Genomic DNA, 15622 nt, shown 5'->3' on the forward strand with positions numbered 1-15622 from the left:
GGTTTAAGCATTGGGCTTAGGTACGTGCTTAAGTGATGTGCCTCAGGTTAAAGGCAGGTCACTGGGAGCTGCCTCTCGGTGTACTGGCTATTACTTTTAATTGTTTTCCTCTGTTACTCCCCATGAAACAAAAACAGTTCAGTAAAAATGGCTCCCTGGGAGTGCTAAGGCGACATGGGACATTAATCTGGAAAACAGGGCCATGTCTCCAGTGAGATCATAGGGGATCCTTTTTGTCTCACCTAACGCGATTTCCCAGTTTACAAGATGGAAATAGCTTTCCTGTGACTGAAGGCGTCTTTCACACACTGTTTCTTTAAATTATCATTTGCAATCCCTCAAAGAGAAAGAGGCAAAGGAAACTGGGTGGGAATTAGTTGCTCCTTCACGTACATTGCACTAGTTACTGTGTGGGAGGATCATTATTTCTAATGATGATGGATGGTTCCTATATGAAAGGGTTTTTTGCCTGTGTTGTTCCCCAAGTTGGAGCAAGAAAGGGTTACTATTTTAATGAGAGAAGTTGAAATACAATTTATTGAGAGGGATGAAAAAGAAAAGCCATAAAAGCTGAATCAAAACAAATGGAATGCTTTACCTGATCACTTTTATGGCGTTGCTGCTTTCATAAGGTGTACACACACACACACATACACACACATGTACACACAGTCTGCCACTGAGCTCTGACTTCAGCTCTTCTGTGCAACCTCTTTTTCCCCTTGTATCCTCAGAAGACAGTTTTCTCCAAATAAATATTCCCAACGCCTTCTTTTACTCAAAACACAAAGAGGTGAAATTGTGACTACAAAAAGCTTATATGCTGACAATTCGTTCTTTTTTAGCAGCCCCCGACAGAGCCCGTCTCCATTGCGTAAGGACAGAAACCCGACACCTTATCACACCGATGTGCCACTATTATTCGGAGCCCTGAAGGTGTTACCCAAAACAATGGCAAAAAAAAAAAATCTGCTAAACGGGGACCCTCATACAAACACAGCATAAAAACATCAGTTTATTCCAGTCCATACTCATCTGATTAAACTGCGGAGTTGTCATGAAGATAGGTAGATAGATTGATAATATCTTTTTTTTTTTTTAATAATTGCAGTCTTCAAACTTAACATATTTTGACAGTGGAGTATATTAAAAGCCATTAAAACAGCTGTTTTGCTGTAGGGAATATTACTTGTGGGTTGAATGCAGAGATATGTGTAGGTATTTATTCAGTAATCAATCATAGAGAGGAAAGACCTCGAATTTCAGTTGGAAGTTTTTATTTTTATCCTTTTCCTTACTACTGGTCTTTAAACCTGCTCTGAGGAAAGCTATACATGCCCGGCTGGTGCTCATCAAAAGCAAGCAATCACAGCTAAATCAGCATGCAAAATGCCACTCAACCTTGGGCCTTTATTAAAATTTGCTGGGACTCAATTTGAGATAGCGATCGTTCTTATTAAAAAGCAAAATGTAAGATAGTTTTTTTATATAAATCTCTGGATGGAATGGAATTGTTAATCAGCATAGGCTGATGTGATTTCTCTGTTGCAAATCCTGCCGAGGGCTCAGAAGTGGCACATTACCATAATTCCTAGGCTAGAGCTGGCAGCTTGAAAAAGACCTGCAAGAATCTTTAAAATGCTTAAGCAAAGCTGTAAGTCACAGCAAACAACACACACTGGAGATGGTTACCACAGGTTCGTCGTGTTATATAACAAAGTTTCTTCCTTTGGTCTGTTTGCTCTTACCACAATTTGCTGTTTCGTTTGGTAATTGTTTATGTTTTCTCCAGAAAAAGGACAACAAAAAAAAAAATTCTAAATCTAACCCAAGCTCTGTTATTTCCTCTAAAACCCAACATATTTTGGTACAAACCCCTTTGCTGTATTATGAATTTGATATGTGGCATCACTCGACTAAATATATATATACATATGTATTTTTACCTTTAAACTACACCAGTTATTTCAGCATCAGTTTATCACCTTTTTGTTCCCTGGGTCCTTTCTTGCTCTTATGCTGGTGCATTTCAGCCCTGAGGTATCTACAGGACAGCAGTAAACATATCTCCATGACTATTTTATAAATTACTTTTAAAATATTGTTGAGCTGTTTGTTATCCCAGGCACTAAAAAAATTGAGCTACTATTTTAATTAATAAGGAACACTAAGTAATGCAAATGACAATTATTTTTTATAATTGAAAATATGATGCCAATCACTGCAGATAGAAAACTCCACAGCTGAACTCTGCATGACCAGTACATTTATATTTTATCTTTAATATTATCACAACATTCAAAGTCTGCTGTTGTGCCTATATTAGACACTGCACAAATGCACAACAAAGAAGAACTGTTTTTCTACAATTGTTTTATTCCATCTGCAAATACAAAGAGCAAGGGATAATAACCAGTAAAACATGGTCCACAAAAATGTCATAGTAGCTCAGTGGCAACATATTCTGGATCCTATGGCATCAATAAGAAATATTTTTATTGACTCATATGCTTTTGGCTCAGGATCCAAGACTGACCATTGGCTGCTTTCTTCTGGTCTTTAATCAGGAACACAAAAGAGAGAAAGGAAACAAAGAGTCGTTTAATGAGGTACTTCTACCTTGATATTTCTGGTCCAAATCTTGTCCAGGCCAGTAATGAACAAAATAATTTTTTTTTAAATTTTTTTTTTTTTTTTTGGCTTGGGGTATGGGAAATAAAGATGTTGCTCATGGTTCAGTTTTCCCGGGAGATGTGTCCACCAAGGGAAAGTATCTCCTCCCAGGACTTTGCGGAGGTGTTTTGTGTTAAGACACTCAAAACTCATTGCACAAAGGGTGAGCTACCTGTTGACCTACGGGACAGCCTTTGCAAACTGATGCATATGGAAGGAGAAAACTTGTTCTGATGTTCATTCTTCAGTACCTGCCTTGAAGACTGTGAGAACAAATCGGTAATAGATTGCTGCTTGATAGTCATGAGCAAATTTTAATTCCAGCATACAGGCACTCCCTTTGGAAGGGAAATACAGGCTCAATTGCACATGGAGAGACAGAATTGCAACCTTGCAAAAATCAGAGACTTTGTTTCAAGAGCCAAACAAAATTGAATATGTTTCCCCCACACATACATACACTATCATCAAATATTATCAATTTAATTGCTCAGCTTCTGCAGCTGTGAGCACAATATATCAGCTTGACGGGAATGGAATTCGTAATTCTGTAAGACACGTTCGAAAGTAAAATATTGAGCTAAATTTTCAGCTAATGAGAATCAACATAGTTCCACTAACCTCAGATAAGCTACTGAGCAAGCAGGAATCGTTCGAGTTCCTCTGACTTAGTTGGAATGCCTTCACTCGATTCAGCAGAGGAATATAAATTTACTCCAAGAATTTTTGTTTCTTCACCTTTTTGGGGATCTGATATATCCAGTGTTTGGAACAAGCCAGCACGATCTGATACACCCCAGCAGATCTTCTCCAAACATCAGCGGCTCTGGCGGGGAGCTGTGCTGGCAAACTCGCCGTCACGGGATGCTGTCGATGCTTAAAATCTACACAGCTTAGGGGGGCCACAGGAGAAGTTAATGGAAGAGAAACCTATTTAAAGTTGTTAAATATAAGGACGTGATCTCTGGCTCAGAAAGTCTCGATCTGCAAATTTCTGGCATATTTGGGATGTACCATCATGCGCCTGCACTTATGTTCTGTGCGTGTTTGCTTTTGGCCTTTATTAAAACAGGATCCTAATTTGAGAGGACCTTTGCTCTGGATAAATATTCTGATTTTAAGTTCCCAAAAAATAGATTATGGACTAGAACTTTTTTTCTTTCCTGTCAGGGATTTTGCTTCCATTTCCCTCACTCTAACACAGAGTTTCTCAGTTGTTTTGAGCATTTAAATCAAAAAGAAGATTGTTAAGACAAAAAATAGATGAACACAAACTTCACAGACTCATTTTTAGCTGTTCTAGGAACAAGATGAGAATGGGAATATTTACCCTGGGTAAATTTCCCACTCTATATCATCCTACCAGCTCACAGAGTTTAGTAATGGCAATTTTATGAAGTAGGTAGAACATTTTTCTTCTAAGTTTTAGTCAAATTATGATCTCTAAAGATGAAGTCTCAATTGTCTTTAATGATATAGATATGCACACATAGATATGCTTACAAATATAGGTGTAAATAAATATATACTTATATATATTTATATTACTAAAAAAATGAATTGTTTTATTTCAGAGGTAGCAATTTGTGCCTGCACAAAGGAGATGAAGATAATAACACCTTCCTCTTGTTTTTCTGGGTTATTACTGGTTTACTTAGGTGCAAATCCATGGAGAATTGGGCCTTTTGCATTTAATTCTGTGTTTCCCAACTATTTCCATGTGACCTATTTGAATGAAAGTTTAGCATTCTTGCAGGGTTATGTAAATGTATACGTTAGTGAATAAACAGATGGTTTTTAATGAAAAACATCTTTCCATGAGCTGTGTCACACTGATTTGATTCTTTATTTATAGTATCAGATCTTTGATGTAATGGAAAAATGAGTAGAGCTGAGCTTACAAAGCCCAACTTTGAGTGGACATCCTTTAGAAAGGTAGGAAAATTGACATTGCATCAACTGGTGGTAGGTGAAACTAGCACAGCCGATTTTTTATTGCTAGTGCCTGAGAACAAAAAGATGTGGATTCTGATCCAAGGATCTTTGGCTGCCCAGCAGATCTGTTTTCTGAGCATCAGAAATATCCCGACAGATTGAGGAAAACAGCCTCATTTTTCAATTTGAAGCAGCAATCAGATTGGAAGAGACAGAAATTATCTCTCAGGAAAAGAAAAAAAAAAAAAAAAAGGAAAAATCCCAAAACAAAAGCCAAAGGAACAACTTAAAACCCCCTAACCTAAAAACTTAGAGATATTTTGTTTATTTTCATTCTCATCAAGTCAAAATGGAACAGGAGTTTAGATGCCTGCACCGCATTTATTTATTTTTTTGAATGACTGGATTTTTTAGAATCAGGTTACGCAGCTGGACTTCACATTGCATTTGCTGCGGCTGCTTCATCAGAAATGCTGGTAGTATTTGTCAGCCTGGAAGTGTCTTGAGGCTGCTTCTGAGAGATACAAGGAGGCAACTGATAAGGAGAGCATCAGAAGGGCAGTTAATTGCCTCCAGTCTCTCGGTGCCGGGGAATATTTAAAATCTATGGGATTAAAGGCAGATTAAAAACTGTGGAAGCAGGAGCCCAATAGCGCTGAAAGATCATAATCAGCAAGGGTAATGGCAGAGCAAAAATGAATGTGGCAAATAAAATGACAGATAGGAAATTCAGATCCGCTTCTAATGCTCGAAGTTCCATCTTGTAAGCACAATTCATCTACGTGTAAATCATTTTTTGGCTTCAAGCTTATCAGCCAATCGGTGAATTAAAAATGCTCTTTCCTTGGAGGATTAAAGAGGTTGATTGAAGTCAGTGTGAAAACTGGCTAATAAGTCTGGAAATGTCAGGAGGGTGCTTCATAGGAACTCAGTGTACTTTTTCTATCAGGGCTATGAAACAGGAAGTTTGAAAAGCTCTGTAGTTCTGTTACTTTGAGAAATGCTTTTGTGGTTTTTTTTTTTTTCCTTTCTCCCTCCTGTGTGTCAGAGTGTCATGCAGAAATATTTTAATTTGTAAGATGAATGGCGATAGATGCAAATGTTGAAAAATGAGATTGGGTGAACTCACTAAAATATGCAGAGAAGTAAGAGAAATTTTGTTTCAGAAAGCACAGTGAATGCATATCACAGCCATGGGAAGTTCTAGGTTCCAGGCTGTGAACTGCTTAGACATGTCCCACCTTGGACAGGATGTTTAAACTTTTGCTTCTTTTCCATGCCTAAAAATCTAGTGTAGGTGGTGAGGCCAGGGATTGTGTTAAGGCAGCCTCTCTGCTAAGCAGGAGCTTCCAGGGCACCTCCTGACACTGTGCATATACAAAAACATACACTCCTGTATGATATGAAAGCTTTCCATCAGTGTTGTTAAAAACTGAACAAGTTTCTCAGAGCTTTACATGCAAGTGTAAAGTGTTAGTGTTTCCACAGGCAATTTCCACTGTATTTATTGTTTCCATCTGCAATGCCTGCACTGGTAAATGCAAATACACTTCCATGAGTATATTTGGAGATTTGGACCACAATTGTCTGAAATGATTCCTCATATTCATTTGTGGATTAATATTCTTCCTTCGTTTCAGCCCAAAATTACAAAGGAGTTAAAAATGACCTCAAACAAGAGAATTTTCTGGAGAGAAAGCTGTTACCTGGGCATACCAGTTTCTCTGCTCCTGGGCTCACATCAGAAAGAAGTCAAGGGACAAGTTCTTGGGAGAACCCACTGATTAATCCTATCTTTCATTAGAGTAGGGAGAATTAGCCCTTGGCATTTTTAGAACTGTGAAAGACAGCAAATGAATAAGGATGCAAATAGGGTAAGAAAGCAATTGATCATCAGCTTCTCAAGTACTGAGACTAAAGAATTCTCCATCTTGCTTTCACCTCCTGCTCCACACAGGAAACTGGTGTCCTACACAATAGGAATGCAGCCATGTCCTTTTCCCTCCACCCCATGAGCCAGATATGGCTGGTTGGCCCAGTCAGTGGGTGGGCAGTTACTGGGAGATCCATGCTTTGGCAGCAGCTTTTGCTGGGTTCCTACATTTTGTCCCAAGTACATGACCCATTTCATGGTCCCAGCAGGACCAAAAGTCTCCAGCATGTCCCTTGTCTCTCTTCCATGTGATTCCCAGGGAATATCAACCCACACAAAATTTAAAGGGTAAAAAAAATATATATATTTGCTGTAAGGAAATCTTGTTTATGGTTAGGTTACATGGCCCAGAAAATGTAAAAAACAACATGAATGGGTCTTTACCTGCTTCTAGTCTCTAACATTGTTCACTATATCCCCTCCTTGTGTTTGGAACACCAAGCTGGCGAGCTGCCCCATATTTTCATGCATCGTTTTGTTCACAACCACCACCAAAGAAACAACAAAGATGCCCACAGATTCAAGAATGTTATCTCACAGCTCTCTGCAGCTCCCTGATTCCCGACTCTTTGATACGGGCACCTCCGGCGAGGAGAAGCGATGGAGACACAGGATTCCTCTCCCTGCTGTGAGATGCAGTTCTGCTCTTTTCTGCCCTACGACTGATTTTCATATGAAAGGCTCTAACTAGAGCAACTCTAACCCAGAGCCCACGCTGGCCAGCTGAGAGCCTAACCACAAGGCTGCGAGTGGTGGTCTGTGTGTGTCTGGGTTCCAGGAGGTTCCTTTGATCTCCCTGTGCCCTCCAGAATGCAACTTCTGTGCAGCTCCGAGAAGAAGAGACTGAACATCCTATCTCCCCAATCTCAACCTCATTTTACCCCCGTTGGTTCGGGCCCTCTCTTGGGAGGTGGGAAATGTGGTTTGGATCCCTCCAGGCTGAAGAAAGCACTGAAGCCAGATTTCTCACTTCATGGGCCAGCGATTTTGCTAACTTGTCTCCTGATAAAAAAAAAAAAAAAAAAAAAGGTGTGTGCACCCCTGTCTTGGTCCGTGTTTAAAAAGAGTGAGCAAAGCTCAGCTCTGAGTGCTTCCAGATGTCTCCCCTCAGGAGTGGGCTAGGCCCTCTGGAACCTAGGTGGAGGGAGATATTTTACTTTGCAGACCTGATTCATGTACTTTAGGACGGGTTGGAGTTTGGGCACACCCTTTGTGCTCAGCATTTCCAAACTGGCTTGCTTTCCGTGGCTTCCGATGCACCGCATGGAGTCTCGCCCCAGGGCTGCTCCCTGCTGTGGCAGACTTCCTAGTTTTAAGCCTCCAGGCTTGAGGCTGTAGCAGGACCAGGGAGGAGTTGTAAGGAAAGGCTCCACTGTCTGAGATACCTAACACTCCCTTTGCATAAGGCAAGAGAGCCCAGGAGCCTAATGCTGTGCTTTGGGCTTCTGCTTCAGGGCCAGACACAAAAAAAAAAAAAATTAGCACTTAAGTCCTTTGCTTGGATCTGGTGTTTGGGTTTTTAATTTGTGAGAATGTGTTGTGTACAGTTTCCTCTGACTACTGAGGCTAGATTACTAAAGATATTTAGGCTTCTTAAAATGGAGAGGAGAGCTTGGAAAGCTTTCCAAAAATCTCAGAGATGTAGGCACTCGTTCCTTGATCTTCAACAGTACTGAGATAGCAAGGTTTTAGATACCTCATTACCTCTCTGCACTCACTTCTGCAAGCTCAACTGGGGGCCTGTGTAGAGCTGAAGGCACCCAAGTACCTTGTGAATATGATCTTCAGTGTCCCTGGCCACGTCTCCTCGGTGCATTTTGTATAAAGCCTCAAGTTTACACCTCAGTGCATTTTGTGTAAAGCCTCAAGTTAACACCTTGCTCAGCCAATTTGTGCTTTATGTCCAAGCCTGTGCTAACCCTGTTCACACCCTGTTTTTGGGTGTGAACCCTACCATGAGTGACCTGTGCAATGCCTGATATGACCATACAGGCATCTTGTAGGACCTAGGGATGGCATCTGTTACCTTGGGCTTCTCTTGAACAGTTTTGGGTCTTCCGTCCATAAGAGTAGATAGGAGTTTCTGATATTGTGTTGCTTGGCAGTTCTTTGCAGTGTGAATGTCCGTGGCTGGACTATGGGTTTCTTGCTGGCAGAAGACCATTAAAAAGACATGATTTCTTCAAACATTTCAGCAATTTCAGTTTGGAGTTGGCCTGTATTATAGCTATGCAGGCAAAACACTGTCTCTGTTCCCAGGGCTGTGGCCAAACAGCGGTTAGACCAGTGCTTGCTCCTGGCTGCTTCTGCATCTGCCAAAACACAGATGCCCACAAAGGCATCAGAATTTTGCTTTCCTCCCTGCCTTGGAATCCCTGCACAGCATCATCTCAGTGCTGTCTACAGGGGACTCAAGGCACAGAGATAGAATGAGACTGTGGCAGAGAGGGTTGAGGGTTGGTGGGCAGGAGGAATCTTGCAGAAATGGTTGAGAGCTGTGAGGAAAAAGAGACGCTCTCAGTGTCATTAGCTAGTTAGCAGGAGGTTGAATTCTTCCTTCATTTGCAGGCACTTCAGTACACCCCTTAAAAAAGATAATTTGAATAGCAACATCAGAGACATTGAAGAGATAGGAGTCCTTCCCTAAATCTACAAGTGGAAAAGAAAACATGGAGTTTCTTGTAGCAGTCTTCTCCAGCAGGACACCTGCTGAGTTTTTAATGGGGCATCCCATGAAGGAGACCAAATTAGAAATACTAAGGACTGCCAAGGTGGAGATAAGTAGCTTATGTGTGATGTGACAGAACAGAGAAAGGACACACAGAGTAGGGTTATGTGGCAAAACAGCAAACAATGGAACAAGGCTTTGCAGCTGGGTTTGGGGATGAGAGCTGGGGTAGAAATGCATGGTTGGGAGAGCCTTTTCCATTCTTTGCATGGCAGATCTCAGTCAGAGATCTGATCCTAACTCTCAGAGAGTTAGGATCAAAGCAGCTACTTCACTATACAAAAATCATCCTTAACAGCAAAGTCTTGTAGTCTTTGGAGAGAGTAAAAATAACAGTCTTTAATTGTGGGAGATGTTAGAGTAAATCACCCCAACTCACCACTACCTGCGTGCACACAAACATCTACTCCCTCAGCAAACATCGACAGCTTAAACTAGAGGTAACTTGACTTGTACCATGAGAAGTAAGCCAGAGGTACCTCAGGTTTACCTCAGGCTACCTGTCACCTTAAAATAAGCTGAGCTCCAAAAGGTATAAATAATAATAATAATAATAATAATAACAATAATAATAATAATAACAATAATAATAATAATAATAATAATATGCAATTCTCTGGATGCAGCTGGACTTACGTGTCAGGAGTCATCCCTAATAATGGTGTGCATTCATTAAATTATTATGTAATAACAGTGATTTTCCATACACCTATTAAAGTAGGTAATCACAAACCCCAAAAATCTGAGGTTTTAAAGCCCACCTGACAAACAGGAACTCCTCACTCTTTATCTTTGTAATCACAGCTCCCCAGTCAGCTCTCTGGGGCTGGATTTTCAAAGGGGAATGCTGGCCTCTGGAAAACTAGAAGGACTTCTGTTGGATTGATAATTAGGCTGATGTTATCCCATCCAGGGTATGCTCACAGGGTTGAAAGCCACCTGTGGGTGCCATGAGAGAGTATTGAGAGGAAAATTTGAAAAGTAACTTGTGTTTTATGTCCTGCTGTTATGAGAAGGAGATAAGCTAATGTAGCTTTCAGTGACCTGCACGTCTGTGAGCTTCCTGGGATTTGGTGGGCAGGCTGGTCCAATATTTCACAGGTTGCTCAGTGAACCGGGTTGATAAATGTATCAGTAACAAATGCTGAGTGCCATAGCCCTCTGATTCATTTGATTAACTGCTGCTGGCTTTTCTGTAAATATGGGGATGACTACTACATTTATATTTTATATTTTTTCTGTCATAACCCAGACAACGTGGCATGAAGGTGACAACCTGGCACAAAGACAGGAATGAACTTTTGGGGAAAGTGCTGTGGCAGGTGAAATCTGTACACTTCCCTGTTGTTCAGCTTTCCCTCCCTCCTCTTCTTTATGCTTTCCTCCTCACTGTGGGGAGATGCTCTTCTTCTGAGCCCTGGGTTTGTATTTCAGCCGCTATTCATCTCCCTGAAGAGAATAAACTGCAGTGGGGCTGATTGAAGCAGCAAAACCCATAAAGAGATTCCCCTTCTCCTCCTCTTGTGAGGGCTTTCCTCGCTCAGTCTGTCCCAGGGGGGTTGAACGCCTTCTGCAGCCTCACTCTTGAGACATTAAGACCTTGAAATTTGAAAGAGGAGTGGTGTAGTCTGGAGAAAAATGGACCTGTGTTCTAACCCATGCAGCTTGTGATACGCACATTGTCGGGCGATAACAAAGGATTTACATAGGATTTACATTTTTCTTAGGGGACGTTGAGTGGAAAGGGAGCAATCAGTAGCAATGACAGATGAATCCATTTGGCGGCAAAGGCTGCCTCTTTCACACAAATAACAGGCTTTTTCTTAATCTACAATTTGTCACTGTTTATTCTGCAATGCAAGCCTTTAAATTGCCCCGCGGCATCCTGGGTTTGTGCTTCCTGGGACATACAGGAGGAGTTTGGGGGAATTAGAGGGCATTTGTGCCTTTGGTATAAACCTAGAAACCTGAATGAGGCTCTCCAGAGTTCAGACAGGTTTTCTGGGTGAGAACACAGGTGGAATGTGATCTGATCTGTCATGATTCAGTCATGGACATGGCGGGGGAGGAAACAGTCTGGGTACCCCAGCAGTGCCAGGCTGGCATTGGTGCTGCTGAGCACTTGCACTGCTGGGTCTGATGCTGAAGGGGATTCACAGCTTTTTGTCTTCTCACCTCCTGTTCAGGTCTCGACATGAGAGCTCTGAAAATCTGTCAAGTCACCTGCTGCTCCAGGGAGGCAGAGAGGACAAGAGAGGAACTCCAAGCTCACAGCTCCCCATTAAATTTTACACACCATGTTTCCTCCCAGTTTGTCCCCTGGTGATTAGGTTGCTTTCATCCTGGCTTATATTCCTTCCTTCAAATATTATTTCTGCTCCAGGTATTTGTAGTCTCTATTGCTAGAGAGTGCTGATCCAACTTATACCTGTAAAGGAGTGTTTGGGAATAGTGATTCCTTCCTTGGAGCTGTGGATAAACTCTGGGAAATCTCCACAATTTTTCCAGAGCAGTGTGTTCCTGATGAACACAGTGGATCTAATGCTATAGAGCTCAGGATGTCTATGTTGTTTGCCCCTAAGTCAAATCCAAAAAAATCTCTACTCGGGTAATGAAATCAGTGTAAGAATATAAAAATTCTATTTTAATGACCACTGTTTGATTTTTGCCTCTCCCTGCTCCCCTGTCAGTTTGATTATACAATTCTATTTTGGGGTGTCTCTGGAAGTTGACAAATATTATTCAGGAGATAGTGCCTAATAAATAAACTGAGTTGTGCATCCCTATAGAAACTGATATTTATCCTGAGCAAGCAGCAAGCTTCAGTGTAGTTCAGGTTGGGTGGCCAAGCATTCAGAAAGCAAGAAATGCAATGTTAAGGTTGGGAAGTCATACAGTTCATAGAATCATGGAGTGGTTTGGCTTGGAAGGAACCTTAGAGATCATCTGACCCTCTGCCATGGACAGGAACACCTTCTACTACACCAGGTTGCTCAAAGCCCCATCCCTATAGATGCATCTGTACAGGATTAGATAAACTTTCTTCCACTTCATTCTGAATTAAAAAAAAATTCAGGGAACATGTATAAATTTCAGAGTAATGAGAAATGAACATTCCCTTCAGAGCAAAACCTGATTCTGGAATAAACATATCCTTTTAATGTATAAGTTAAGAGGTAACTCAGTTGCAAACTTAGTAGTAACCCCAGTAGTTGTCAACGTCTGCAGTGGGTTTCAGTTCTTCCTCCAACCACATGCCTTGGTCAGAACATACATCAGACACTGAAATGGGTATAGTTATATCATGGAAGTGGTTAATTAATCTATATAAAAATAAATATGTTATTAGCTTCATCAAAGTTGTATGTGATTGGAAACCATCCATAGAATCGGTGGTAATGGCACAATGTAGTTCATTGCCACAACAGGGACAACCAAGGCCTTTTGTTTTTCCTGCTTAAAAATAAAAAATAAGCCCTTATTTCACCAGGATATTTGTCCCGTATAGGAACAATTGTACTCCATTTTTTGGGATGTTTCCAGGACCAGAGGCAATGGGCACAAACTGACCGCAGGAGATTCCCCCTCAGCATCAGGAAACCCTTTTTCACTGTGAGGTGACAGAGCACTGGCACAGGTCACCCAGAGAGATTGTGGAGTCTCTTTCCTTGCAGATGTTCAAAAGCCATTGGGGCATTGTCCTGGGCTCCAGGCTTGAGCAGGCCCAGGTGACCTCCAGAGGTCCCTTCCAACCTCAACCATTCTGTGATTTTCTGTTCAAAGACAGGCCTAAAGCCCTGCTCCCTCTCCCTGGTACCCACACCAAGGACCTTTGTCCTTTTGTGGTGGGGCTCCAAAAGGAGTTGGAGTCAAGCTAGGACATCTCACATGTGCATGTGGAGAGATGCTCTGCAGCTGCTCTTCCTCTGGCTTTGGGCATCTAAGGAAGAGCTGTGGTACTGAGCAGGGCAGTTGCTGGTCCTTTGTGAATCACTGAGTGCTTGGGGGCAGGGGAAGGACCTAATGGTGGCACCTGGAAAAGATGGACCTGGAAATGAGGGTCCATTTTTTCTATAATTTCTTTTTGGTCATAGGTGAAGTTTCCTGATATTCCTTGACATTTTAGGTTAAATCTCCTGGTAATTTCATTCCAGAGAGTATTTTTTTGAGCAACCAGAAGCTGAAGGAGAAATAGGAGTAGGATACATCTGCTGCATGAGAGGTTGCTCAGCTATGTTGTGCAGGAGGTGGGAAACTCAGCTTCAGTATTTCTTTTTTCTTAGAGTGCCTGTACTGTTGGGTGAGAAGAAGAGTGAATATATTTCACCCCTCCTGTCTAAAAAGTCTTATTTCATGTGAATATGCAGTCACAGAAAACTCACAAACAAAGGGCCAACCAACACCCTCAGGAAGTAGTCCACTTGCTTTATGCATTGAAAAATATGAAATAATTTTAAGATTGGAAGAGATCCAAGGGGAAGAATGAAAGGCAGCAGGCTCCCATAGCACTCCCCAGGGAGATGAGTAGGATATTTGGTGAGGAGGCAGCTGAATCAGGAAGAAAGTTGATTTGAGCAGATGTTTCCCAACCAGCTGCTGAGTGGTCTAGCCTCTGGGCTGAAGGGTATCTGAGGGCAGCGGGATCTGTGAGGCTCTGGAGCCCTTCCACCTGGCAGGCAATAATTCAGAGCTCACACAAAGAGCCAGGGTGAGTCACCAGTCTGCTGATTAGGCTGCACTCCTGGGAGGGAGGCACCTGGATCCCAGACCCAGGTAAGGGCTGCAAAGTGGAACAGCATCAGCTGGGAGGGATTGGAAATTCTCAATGCTGCCTGGTTAGGAGGCTCTTTGTGAGTGGGAGGCATCAGTTTGAATCCTCTTGGAGAGGGCAGAGAGTTCAGTGCAGGTCTCCTAAAACCTAAAGGAAAAGTCCTGCCTTAAAGTTATGGGAATGGGATGGCTCTTCTTCATCCTTTGGGTATTGAGGTGGACATTTGACTTTATTTTCTTAAAAGTGATGGGTTTTAATTCTGCAGAATTCTTCCCTACTTTCGGGGGGACTTTTTTTTTTTTTCCCCACAGCTATAAGGTTTTTTTACTTGCAGAACAGATAATTATTAACACTCCCCTGCCTGGCAATATCCTACCATGCCCTGCAAAGTGCTGAGAACACGTTTGTATGTGCAGAAGGTGGCATGGTCTCTGGAAATGGTTTGATGGACTGTGAGTCAGGGATGGCCACAAAAAAGTTTAATGGATCTGGTAGAACTTGTAGCTATGACAAGAAAATGAGTAATTTTTCTATCTTGGGAAAGCCTCCAAAATTTTGTCTTGAATGGATATGTTAGTGGTAGGCAGTAGAAATTTAGAGTCTTAGGGGTAGATTCATCTTCATTTACACCAGGTTAAATCTGAAGATGATTCAATTCAAACCCAGAGTGTTATTCCCAATTGACTCTTCCACAAAAGAGATAAGAAAAATGACCAAAATTATTTATTTGTGTCAATTGTATAAAATATGTAAAGGGGAGTCTCCCTGCCTTTACCAGAAGTGATCTGAAAGATCCTATCTGGTCTACCTCTGTCAGCTTGGCATCTTTGCAGTAGTCAGTGGTTGCACAAAACTGGCCAATTTTTCCATATATAGGGTTGCTAAATTACCCTTTCTGGTTTGGTTTTATTACCCCCTTGGAGCAATGATCTCACCCATCTGTGTTGTGTTGCTCTTCGGGAGTGGCAGGGGTGGAGTGGGGTGGGATGAGCAAAGCCCTGAGCTTTTTCCAGAGTTCCCTGCATATGCAGAACATTTCATTGTCTTCTCTAACACGCCCTCACCTTTCACACAGACTGGAATTTGACACACTGGGTTAGAGAAAGAAAGCAAGGGGAAAAAAGGCAAAAAAAAAAAAAAAAGGCACAACACATGAAAAAACCCAACAAACAAGATCTTATCGTGCAAAATATCCATCCACCCTCCCGATTAAAAAAAAAAAAAAGCCTCAGGTTAGGAAAATAAAAAAATGACTCTAATGAACACTCAAAATTAACATGCAAATACATCCATGGTTCCTGGCTGAGATGAAAAGACAGAACATAGCCCTCCTCCAAAGAAGCAGTTTTGAGACTTCTTGCAAAAGGGAAGTTTTATCCCAATTGTTGTTATTGTTGCATTGTCTTGAGAAGGTTTTCTTCTCTGTTGAGGAAAGCTCTCCTTCTTCCCTCACCCCACCCCATACCCCACATTCATTTCGCCAGGTGGCATGACGAAACCCTCCAGATGAAGGCAGGTTTCATCAACAAGGCTTCATGCCATGCCACCCATAATTCATCCCAGCCTGCTGTGGCTTTCTCCC

The sequence above is a fragment of the Serinus canaria genome, chromosome 1A (genome assembly GCF_022539315.1).
Source record: "Serinus canaria isolate serCan28SL12 chromosome 1A, serCan2020, whole genome shotgun sequence".
Classification (NCBI taxonomy): Eukaryota; Metazoa; Chordata; class Aves; order Passeriformes; family Fringillidae; genus Serinus; species Serinus canaria.